General features: G+C 46.1%; 1 long non-coding RNA gene across 1 annotated transcript; it reads right to left on the bottom strand.

The window, feature by feature from the left end:
- Positions 1-3,583: 3,583 nt before the first annotated feature.
- Positions 3,584-9,914, bottom strand: LOC147004996 (uncharacterized). Its single transcript, XR_015046825.1, has 3 exons — positions 9,793-9,914; positions 8,933-9,092; positions 3,584-3,663 (listed from the first exon to the last, which is right to left on the bottom strand). It is a non-coding gene; the product is annotated as an uncharacterized LOC147004996 (long non-coding RNA).
- Positions 9,915-11,727: the final 1,813 nt, after the last annotated feature.

Below are 11,727 nucleotides of genomic sequence, written 5' to 3'. Positions count from 1 at the left end.
TTGTAACAGAGGAGCAGAACACCAGCAGGGGATGTCTGTATAGAGTGGATAGCAGACATTACACCTGCAATGGCTTGCTTGGGAGCACATCACGGTGTGCTTTGGATGGCTGAGGAAGAAAATATGTTAATTGTGTAGCTGGGGTAGGCAGTAACAGTTTGTCTGTAAAAGAAAACTGGTTGTTATTAAGGATTGGATGACTTTTGAACCTTAAAGGAAAATTTTTTTGGACATATATCATGAATGCTAGAGAGAAAATAAGCATTTAAATAAAGAAGCAAGAAAATTTTGGGTTGAAAAGCACGATTTAGGTGGGAGTGAAAGACCTCCATGGGGATACCCCCACCCGAGTCACGAGATAGCACGCACCCAAAGAATAACAAGAGACCATCTTCCTGCAAACACACGAGGTAGTTTAATGAAGGAGCTCCGGGCCCACACGTATCTCACATAAGAGACAGAGGTGTCGACCATGAGGCTCAAAAGTTAGGGGTTTATATAGGAAAAGAGTGGGGGTAGGGGCAGAATTGGCGCAGCTTCACACAATTGAAAAGTTTAAACATCAGCAAACTGTCCGTGCAGAGCAAGGTAACAGCAATTCTGAGGGGCAGGGGCTTATAACTCAGCTGAGATAGTCCAGACTTCCCTGCTGAGACAGTCCAGATGTCTTTGTAGGTCTTCTCCTATCTTTATGGCTAGCCAGTTCCTGGAATGACTTAACAGCAACAGCCTTTGTTCTTTGCCCTTGGCCCAAAAAGCCCTCCTAACTAGCAAGCCGCATGAGTCATGGACCTTGAATTTAATTTTCTTTCAGGAGAACTGCCAGACACTTTCCACGCGGCCTGGGTGGGCATCTGGCTGTGTAAAGCCACAGACCCCACACAGCGGGGGAGTGAACAAGGGGCCCATGTACCAGGCCCCTGTACCAGGTTCTTAAGTCTCCAGTATCCTACACTGGATATGGTGGAGGAGCTGAGAACAGAATAGGGACCCCTGGTGGCACTAGGCCCTGGAAATAAGGGAAGAGGGCAGGGAGAGATGGGGGCGCTGGGTGATTCCCACACAGGCAAGTGTCTTTAGTCCGGGCCTTGATGAACAGAGACAGTCTATGGTTTTAGAGATTTATTATAGGAAGGCAGGGGGGAAAAGAGAAGATAAGAGAGAGAGACCAGCCATGGCCAAGAGGAGAGAAGGGGGAAGGGAAAGAGAGAAAGAGAATTAGAGAGTAAGAAAAAGAGGTGAATGTCCCAAGCTATCGTTCTCGCCGGCAAGAACACACTCGGACAACCAGAATCTTCTGCAACAATAAGCTTTATTGCTTCTTCAGGAGGGAAGACCCAGACCCTGGAAAATGGCGTTGCTTATATAGCCCTCACCCATGGCATTTCAGCACCTGATGTGGCATGTCAGCTCCTGATTCATTGCTCGCCCATCACCCCATTACTACGCCCCGAGATGGGCAGTGACTAGGCATGAGTTCACTCTCGCACCTGCGTACAAGGCTTGTTTACTAGTTAGGCACAGCGGAGGCCGGCGCCATCTTATAATGGCGATTGCTCGTGGCACGGTTCTCCACATCTCCCCCTTTTTATTTTATTAAAATGAGGCTGGACTAGGTCTGTGTAATTATGTCCATCCACTGTGGCTCCTGTCTTAGGTTGTTCCTCTAGTGTCACAGCCTTTCCCGTCATAGGGTAACCCTATCACCACCAGGCCCCGTGTCTTAGGTTGATCTGTGCATGAGGAAAGTTGCCCATCCCTGGATACCGCAGTGCTATGTGACATTAACTACTAAATGACCTAGGGCGAACTCTACTAAAGAGGCCAGCCACCAATGTCAACTAATTCTTGAGCATAGATAGCCAGATTTCAGGGGAGGCCCCTTGCTCAATGGCAGCAAGTGCTTGAGCTATCACAACCTTGTCATTTGTTTGTTGGGTTCTGAGCTTGCAAACCAACCAGAGCATGAACACAAGTCCACAGCAGGTGGCAACACCAAATAAACCTACCCCCACCCATTCCTTAAATAAGAAAATGCACATGAAATCCAGGAGGAGAGGCCCTCTGTCAATGTCAGGTCCACTCGCGTTGAGTTGATCTTTAAAACTGCCACCCTCAGGGCCTAAAGAGTTTCATCGAATCCCTTGGACCAATTTCCTGCAAGATACAAGGAAAGCTGTCTAGACAGATTAGCTGCATGAGTAAAATTTTCATATTGTACACTGGTAATACACAGAGCGCCCAACTTTCTTTCACAACCCAACTGGCCATCTGGTATAGGACGCCTATCTGTTCCTCCGCCAGGTCAAGGCGCTGATTCAAAATCATCAGCCCTCCCTTTAACTTGGTACTAGCAGAAGTTTGGACAGTGATAGCATCAGTCAGATCTGCTGAAAGCTGATTTAATTTTGTGCCTGATTGAACCGTACTAGCCATAGCGTACCCTGCAGCTGTAGCAGCAGCTGCACTGGCTGAAATTGCTATGATTACGGCAGCAGTAATGCCAAAATCTCTTTTTTGTCGAAACAGGGATAAGGTGGAGGGTGTTTCCACCGGAACAGGGATCCAACGTGGGATCCGGGCCACCATGGCACGGGGTATCCTTTGTTACATCCCAACATTGAGAAATCCAACAAGAATCATTGGAACAGACTTCAAATGAATCATTTGAAAGAATAAACAAGAAAGGGGGGTAAACACAGACTGGGGTAGGTGGATAATTAATCGGGTTTACCAAAGTTTTATTGAACCCAGTGATCTCTACACTGGTATTAGTATATCCATAAGAGTTCAGGGAGGCAGCATGCATTCCCCAATACTGAGCAAATCTTGAAATGCCAGTAAAAGAAGCCTTTCCAACTGCTCCTCCCTGGATAAAGATCAAAGGATTGAATTCTGTACAACTGCCATTGACTCCACAAAGCACCCACTTGTGAAAGGGATGCATTCTAAAGTCCTGTATGAAAAGTCCCTTTTTCATAACAAATTCCTTCTCTGGATCAGCCATCATGTTGGGAGAAAAGGAAAAGGTTTTACTCTGATCTGCCCAACGAGTGATGGAGGATTGACAATCAGACCAAGGCAGGATCAGCCCTTTATCTTCCAAGCTACAATGAGGGGCTATTTTTGGTTGGGGGGGGACGTTCTTTGTCTGAAAAGTTAGGTGGTAGAAATGTACCATTAACCCAAATTGCCTCCTGCCAGAAGGTCCGATTTGTAAAGGTTATATCTGCATTGGAAGTATCTTGGGTTGTGCTCACCCAACCTCCTCGGTGCTCATTAAACCTCCCCAAAGCTCTGACTGTGAGGTTAATACATTTTCCTGGTCCATTAACTTGAAAACATAAAGAACCCTGTTCTAATAAAGAGTGATTTTCTCCTAATGGTGCTCGGGTGGGATCATAGAGTAGATATGGTAAATCTAATGTCTTATTAGTAGTAAAGAATTTTGGAAAAACTATAGCATCATGGCGAACTGGCATTGGTTTAGGGAAAGTCGAGAGAATGGCCCATCTCTGTTCGCCCCTCATACTAGGAACCTGAGACAAGTTCAGCATTGTCAGGATCAGGAGCAGTCCTCGGGAGGTCAGCATCTTCCACACCATCCTTGATTACTATCTTGCGGGTGAGTCGTTCCGGCAGCCAAAATGGGTTGTCTTCACTCTGTGGAAAAACACAAACAGCTCCCCTGGATCTTATCAAAATAGGATCCGGGCCTTTCCACAGACCAGATAAGACATCCTTCCATTTCACCATTTCTTTTGATCTATCAGGGTCTGAGCTATGTCGATCGGCTGCAGAGCGACCTTGCTCATCAAGATTCAAAAAATTAAGTGTAAAGAGTGCCATGGATACAGCTACTCTTGGCACTGAGGGCAGAGTCTCATCAACTCCCCCCTTTTGTTTTATAAAATAAGACTTGAGTGTACGATGGGCACGTTCCACAATGCCTTGTCCTTGAGGATTATAAGGAAGGCCAGTCAGGTGAGTGAAATCCATTTGATGACAAAATTGCTGAAATTTAGTAGAGGTATATGCTGGCCCATTATCAGTTTTAAGAATTGTGGGATTGCCCCAAGCACTCCACGCTTCTAAACAGTGCTGTATAACATGAGAGGCTTTCTCACCTGTTAAAGGTGTAGCAAACATAACACCAGAGCAGGTGTCAATGGAAACATGTAAATATTGATTTCTTCCAAAGGAGGAAATATGAGTGACATCCATTTGCCAGACTTGTAATGGCCTGATGCCTCGGGGGTTTACCCCTACATGAGGAGTAGGCAAAAACTGACAACAATTTTGACATTGGGTGACAATGTCACGAGCTTCCTTCCTGGTTAAAGTGAAACGGCAGCGTAATGTTTCAGCTGTCATGTGGAAGCGTTTATGATGCTCCTTTGCAGCCTCTGCCTGCGAGGACAGAGCAGCAGCCACGATTCTAGTGGCTTTGTCTGCCAAGTCATTTCCATGAGACATGGGGCCATAAAGGCCAGAATGAGCCCTAACATGAGTAATATACACAAGATGTCTTCTATGTAACAGGGCTGACTGAATTTGCTGAAAAATGTGAACAAGCTTGCTAGAGGGTCTAATTAAACCAGCAACTTCAAGCATATTAACTGCATTAACCACATATAAGGAATCAGATACAATATTGAGTGGTCCCGGGAGAGTTTCAAGGACCTCTAGAACTACCAAACACTCTACAACTTGGGGTGATGTCTCATTATATTGTTTAGATGTTACTTGGCCATTTACTACATATGCACCTATGCCAGATTTGGATCCATCTGTATACACTACTACCCCATCCAGAAGTGGGTGTTTGGCTGTCATTACTGGAAAGACTATGACTTGGCTTAAGGCAAACTGTAAAATTGGATGTTTTGGATAATGATTATCAATTTGTCCTGAATAGGAGGCAACCAAGACTGCCCAATCATTAGTTGTTGCTGCCAGGGTTTGAACTTGAGCAGAGGTATAAGGCAAAATTAGCATATGAGGTTCTTTCCCAAAATGAGTAATGGCTGCTTTTATCCCCCGAAGTGCAAGTTGAGCAACTGCATTAGGATACCACTCAATGATTTTTGCAGGGGAAGCATTAGGGTGGACCCACAATAAGGATCCATTTTGCCACAAGACTGCTGTTGGTAACCGTGCAGTTTTTAATATGCACAATTCAAATGACTTTGACTCATCAATGCGTTGTAATTGAATATTTTGTAAGGCCTTTTCTATAGTTTGTAAAGCTTGACATGCAGCTAGGGTAAGTGCTCTGTGGGAGGAGATGGGGGTATCTCCCTCTAATATATCAAATAAAGGCTTTAATTCTGCTGATGGAATTTTCAAAAATGGTCTTAGCCAATTAATATCTCCTAGCAATTTTTGGAAATCATTCAAAGTATGTAGTTGATCTTTATGAATCTCTAATTTTTGAGGAACAATTTTGTCAGGATAAATGAGTGACCCTAGAAAGGCTCCCATTCGAGCAATTTGCACCTTTTCGGTGGCCACCTGCAATCCCCATTGCCCTAATGTTTTTATTAATATAGGGTATGCATCTTGCAATAACTGAATTTTTATGGCAAATCAAAATGTCATCCATATAAATTATCAAAAGTAATGATGGAATATGCTCTTTAACTGACTTAAGTGCCAATTGCACATACAGTTGACACATGGTGGGGCTATTCGCCATCCCCTGAGGTAGGACCTTCCATTGGTATCTTTGATCAGGTTCTAAATGATTAATGGCTGGGATGGTAAATGCAAATCTTTGCCTATCTTGAGGGCATAAAGTTATAGAGAAAAAACAATCTTTAACATCTATAATTATAATTTCCCAATTTTTGTGTAAAACAGAAAGCAATGGTAGCCCTCGCTGAACTGACCCAAACAGGCGCATTTGTGCATTAATTGCTCTAAGATCATGTAATAAGCGCCATTTGCCAGATTTTTTCTTAATTATGAAAATAGGTGTATTCCAGGGTGAGGTAGACGGCTCTAAATGACCCAAGCATAGCTGTTCAGAAATTAGTTTTGTGGCTGCTTCTAACTTTTCAGAGGAGAGAGGCCATTGAGGAACCCATACAACTTCCTCTGTAAGCCATGGTATGGGCATGGAGCCCTCAATGGCCCCTAGGAAAAACCCAAACCTTGTCTCCCATTATTACCTTCTTGAGAGATAGGTTCAAGTCTACCCTGCTCTCCTTTCCCTAATCCTCTTCCTTCTTTATAGCCCATTTTCTTCATCATTTGAACAGCTTGTGGTGAGTATTCATTAGCCAAGGTCATTCCTAGTGCCTGTAAAATGTCTCTCCCCCAGAGATTTACTGGGAGTGGTAAAACATAGGGAGTGAATCGTCCCGTTTGACCTTCAGGCACTGTCCAGCTCAAAGAACGGGAACTAATAGTGGGACAGGACTGATAACCTAAGCCTTGCAAAGAACATGATGACTGAGTAACGGGCCAGGCTTTTGGCCACCATTGGGAAGAGAGGATACTTTTATCTGCTCCTGTGTCTAAAATTCCTTTAAATTGTTTCCCTTCTATAACTAATTCTAAGGATGGCCTGGAGTCAAGAGGCATTAGTAAGTAGGCAGAATCATTTCCAGTAGAACCAATTCCTCTGATAGCTCGAGGGACACCAGAGGAAGGAAAACAGCCATGTAGGCTTGGCAAAATTATTAATTGAGCTATTCTATCCCCTTGTGAAATAGAAAAGACACCCTGAGGACAGGAACAGAGAACTTGAAGTTCCCCTTCATAATCTTGATCTATGACTCCAGGGTGAGCAATAAGACCTTGTAAGGTAAGGGAGGCCCAGCCCAGTATTAGGCTGACACTTCCAGATGGCAAAGGCCCTTTGTAGTCAGTAGGAATGGGCTGTCCCCATTTGGGGCATCAGCATGAATCGGGTGGTGGTACGGAGGTCCAATCCAGCTGATCCTTCTGTTACCCTGCGGACTGTGGGGTCCACCTTTTGCCTGTCGGGGTCCCATATGTTTTCGGGCCCTGAGACCTGGGGGCCCTGTACTGGTTTTTTGGAATGGCCTCATTATCTACTGCTTGAGGGAATCCTGGCTGCAGGGGCCTGCCTCGAATGTCCTTGACTGAACGACAATCTCTGGCCCAATGATATCCTTTCCCACACTTAGTACACAGTCCTGGCGCTCTCCTTTTGACAAGGGCTCTACAGTCCTTTTTTAAGTGTCCCGGTTTGCCACAATTATAGCAGAGTTTGAGCTCAGCCGTGTCAGGGTGTTTTTGCCCTTGTAGAATGGCAGCTGCTAAACCGGCATTAGTGAGTGGCCCTCCAAGCTCATGGCAAACCTTTAACCAGTCCTGCAATCCCTTGCTCTTTCTAGGTGTAATAGCCGCCTTGCATTCCTGCGTAGCCTGTTCATAGATCAACTGTTCAATTAAAGGCATAGCTGTCTCTGGGTCCCCAAAAATTCTCCCTGCCGCTTCTGTCATTCTAGCCACAAAATCTGAGAACGACTCCTGGGCACCCTGAGTAATCTTTGTCAAATGTCCACTTGCCTCTCCCTTCCTAGAGAGTGTCTTCCATGCCTTAACGACAGCAGCTGAGATCTGAGCATACACTCCCCAATGGTAATTTGTCTGATTATTAGCGTGTTGTCCCTGACCTGTAAGCAACTCAAAAGCCCATGTTCCTTGGTCCCCTTCAACATTGGCATTGGCCCTTGCCTGTGCTTGGCAGGAGTCTTGCCACAAAGCTTTCCATTCTAAATACATTTCCATGTTAGGGGATGCGGCTTTTACTACGGTCATCCAATCACCGAGGTTCATTGCCAGAGTTGCAAGCCTTTCGACTTGGGCTACAGTAAAGTTGGCATTGACTCCATAGTTACAGACTGACTCCGCAAGTTCTTTAATCTGTATATACTCCACCGGGGCGTGAACACATCCGCCATTGGCACCTTCAAAGACTGGGAATGCTTGCTGCACTTTTCTCTGTTCCTCTTTTGAAATGAATGAGTCTGAATGATACCTCTGCACATAGGGCGGAGGTGCACTAGGACCCAGAGGTCGAGGGCCCAGAGACCGCGCAGCGAACTGACAGTTGTCTCTAGCTGCTTCTGTCTTATTCTGTGACTGATTAACTCGTCTTTCATCTGGCTGGTATCTTTCTCCCTCATAGCCTGCCACTTCTTCCTCTAAGTCTGTTTCCTCAGAGGAGCTAAGTCCCTTCTCCGATTCTGAGCTACTGACAGCTAGTGCCTTGAACTCATCTAATGGTGGGTAGAGGCTCCTTTCCTTATGTGCCTCCCCAGCTCGATCTCTCTTCTTCTCTCCCTTTCCATCCCTTTTTCTAAGCTCTCCCAGGGCATTTTTCCCTTATATTTCATTTCCTCGGGCTCAAGGCCCGTGGAAAGGCCTTTATTCTTCAGTGCACCTTGTTTCCTCTCAACTCTTAACCTCTCTCCCCGCTCAGTCTCTGATAGACTGTCTTGAATTTCGTCCAAAACTTTCTGCCCCGCTTCAACCATTTGCTGACAATCCTCGTCTGTTAAGCACGATCTCACCAGTTTCCACAATGGCATGGTCCCTGCTTTAAGTTTGCCGTTCTGCTGTTCCCTAACTAGATCTCCTTTCAGTTTGTCCCATGAGGCGACAGTTAATGACCCTGAGCAAGCATACCATGGTGCCACACGGTCTATCTCCCTGACAAATCCCTCTATAGTCTTAGTGGCAATTTTCAGGCCACACTGCTTCAAGACTGACCATAAGGCCGTTACTATAGAGTGGGAGATTCCCATACTGGTCGCTGTCCAGGCCTGACCACTACTGAGAACCAGTCAGCAGTTCCAGCGGTGGAAGCAAAACTAAACCGAAGGGGAAGGAATAATCACCGTGAAAACAATCAAAAGGGCGTCTAACTCTGGAGAAATTTCAAGACTGTACATACCTTACAGAGCCTTAATGTCCTGCAGTTCTGATTCCGCCCCACGAACGGGGGGATCTCCCTTATGCTGGTGTGATGGTATAAAGTTCCCGGGTTCCTCGGCGCCACTTGTCCCGAGCTATCATTCTCGCCGGCAAGAACACACTCGGACAACCGGAATCTTCTGCAACAATAAGCTTTATTGCTTCTTCAGGAGGGAAGACTCAGACCCCGGAAAATGGTGTTGCTTATATAGCCCTCAGCCATGGCATTTCAGCACCTGATGTGGCGTGTCAGCTCCTGATTCGTTGCTTGCCCATCACCCCATTACTACGCCCCAAGATGGGCAGTGACTAGGTGTGAGTTCACTCTCGCACCTGCGTACAAGGCTTGTTTACTAGTTAGGCACAGCAGAGGCCGGCACCATCTTATAATGGCGATTGCTCACGGCACAGCTCTCCACAGGTAAAAGCTTAGAGAGAGAGAGTAAGAGAGCAAGGAGAATCCAAGCAGCCCCTCTTATAGATGGCTGGGCTATCTTGTTGTTGCTAGGTAACTGTGGGGAGGAGTCTAGCCAGAATGCCAGAAGCTTGAGACATTGTCTACATGACTGCTAGCCACATGCTTCTCTTGTGGGGGCTGAGGGGGAGGTAACTTCAACAGGAGCTGGGGGTCCAGGAGACATGAGGGAATGCCTTCCATCCCATGTAGGTGGAAATTACCACCCATCAGGTCCCACCAGAGTTCAAAACCTCAGCTCGACTGGAGACCGGGCTGTCTGTACATAGCCCATTACCCCACAGGGGTTGACCTTCATTTCCCCAAAGGCTTAGCACCAAAGTGTGCCTGAAGACAGATGAGGCTGTGAGCTCCCCATGTCTTACCTACTGCAGTTCGAAGGTGGAGCTGGTTTGAATCCAAAGATTTACCTTCTGCTCAGGTCTTGAAGGCTCTGTCCCAAGTGTGGTAGTGGTAGTGCTAGGAGGTGAGAGGTGTTTGGGAGGCAGCTGGCTCGTGAGAGGTCTGTTTTAGGGACTACAGGAAGCAGCAGAGACTTTAAGTGGTGGTGCCTTTCTGGAGAAAGTCTGTGGCTGGGAATGTGCCCTGGATGGATCTGTCTGTGCCTGGGTCCTCTGGTCTTTCTTTTGCTTCTCTGTTGTCAGGAGGTGATCAGTTTTCACCCACTGTGATGTATTATGTCATCACAGGTCAAAGGTCACCAGGCCAAGTGACCATGGATTGAGACTTCTGAAGGCTGAGTTAAAATAAATTCTACACGTTGTACATAGTTATCTCAGGCATTTCATCACAGTGACCCAAAGCTAACCCAGAAGGAAGTTGCCATGGTCCTTCCTCCTCACCTGTTCCTCATTCAACGATACAGCCTTCACAGTTAACCTCTCCACACACCCCACACTCAGGCTCACTGTTTGCCATCATGACTGTGCTCATTACTGAGACAAAATTCCCTACAAAGGCAGCCTGAGTTTGGCTCCACAGTTTGTGACAGGGCCACAGCAGCAGGAAGAGGCAGCTATCCTCCCATAGCTGCCAGGAAGCAGAGTGAATATCTGCACTCATTCAACCCAGGACCTCAGAGCACAGATTAGTGCTGCTCACATATAGGCTTGGTCTTCCCACTTGACTTAGCCTCATTAGACACTCCTCACAGACACTCTCAGAGCTGTAGCTGTAGCTGGTTTTAGATCTAGTCAAGCTGACAGCAATAATGATCACACTGCTCAGTCATACGCCAACACCCTCTCCCATTTACTGCACCGTGAAAAGGGAGTCTCCTTTTTGCTATCAGTCATGGCACTTTGCATGGTCGAAAAGCAATGATAAAAAATAAAAACAAGAATGAAAAGGTTACTGTTATTCTCCTCCTTCGGTGGCTAAGGAAGCAAACTGACAAGCAGCTTCCAGTGCTTTATCAGATTCTTCAACAACCCGTACACTTTGGTGATAGGCTGGGCAACAAGAGATAGTCTCCATAATGCACACACCCTACAGAGAGACAGCATCCACTACACACCCCACAGGGAGACAGCATCCATTACTAAGACTTTAGAGGTTCTTGGGCCATTTTCTTTAATATCCCCACCATTGCATATAGTAGTTGCTCAATAAACATTGAACAAAAGACTGAGTGTACATTTTTGGGCACTCAAATCCCCCTTTTTTTTTAACCATCACACACTTAGATCTTCTCTTTAATGCCCTTCAACAAACAACCCAACTGCATTATTTAATCTGGGAATATATCAAAGTACCTTGACTCTTGGAAGGTAGAATAGGCCCACATTGTTTTGAGTACTCTGTTATGAGTTGTGAGAATTAAGTCAGACAGACTCTCTGAAGAGACCCCACTTTGTGGGAGGCATATCCTGTTGGTGTGAAGCATCCCTGGGGCTATCAGGTTTTGCCCACTGACACAACTTTCTTTGTTCAGATTTTTAGTAAAGATTGGGTTTTCTCTGTCTCAAAAGCCAAAACAGAGATTAGCATAGCTGTGTGGAGATTTAGAAACATGACCTATCATCAGTAGATCAGGAAGTTGAAGCTCAGAGCGACTTGTGGTCTGTCTCTATTTACAGCTGGTAAAACCAAACAGTAGCTCACTGTCTAAGGGATGTGCTCGCTCACTACGGAGGCACAGGGAGCCTGCCTCTGCACCTCCTTGCCTCACGGGGGCTAGAGAAGTTAACATTCTTTCCCTCCCCACTTCATAGGCTCCTCTGGCCTTTGGAGAAGGCCCAGCCTGGCACTGGAATATTGCAGTTCCCCCTTTCTCCTTTTCACAGTAGTGCTCCCTTCCC

Source organism: Mus caroli, unplaced genomic scaffold (genome assembly GCF_978045245.1).
Source record: "Mus caroli unplaced genomic scaffold, Mus_caroli_1 scaffold_4, whole genome shotgun sequence".
Classification (NCBI taxonomy): Eukaryota; Metazoa; Chordata; class Mammalia; order Rodentia; family Muridae; genus Mus; species Mus caroli.
This window is presented reverse-complemented; position numbering and strand designations above follow the sequence as displayed.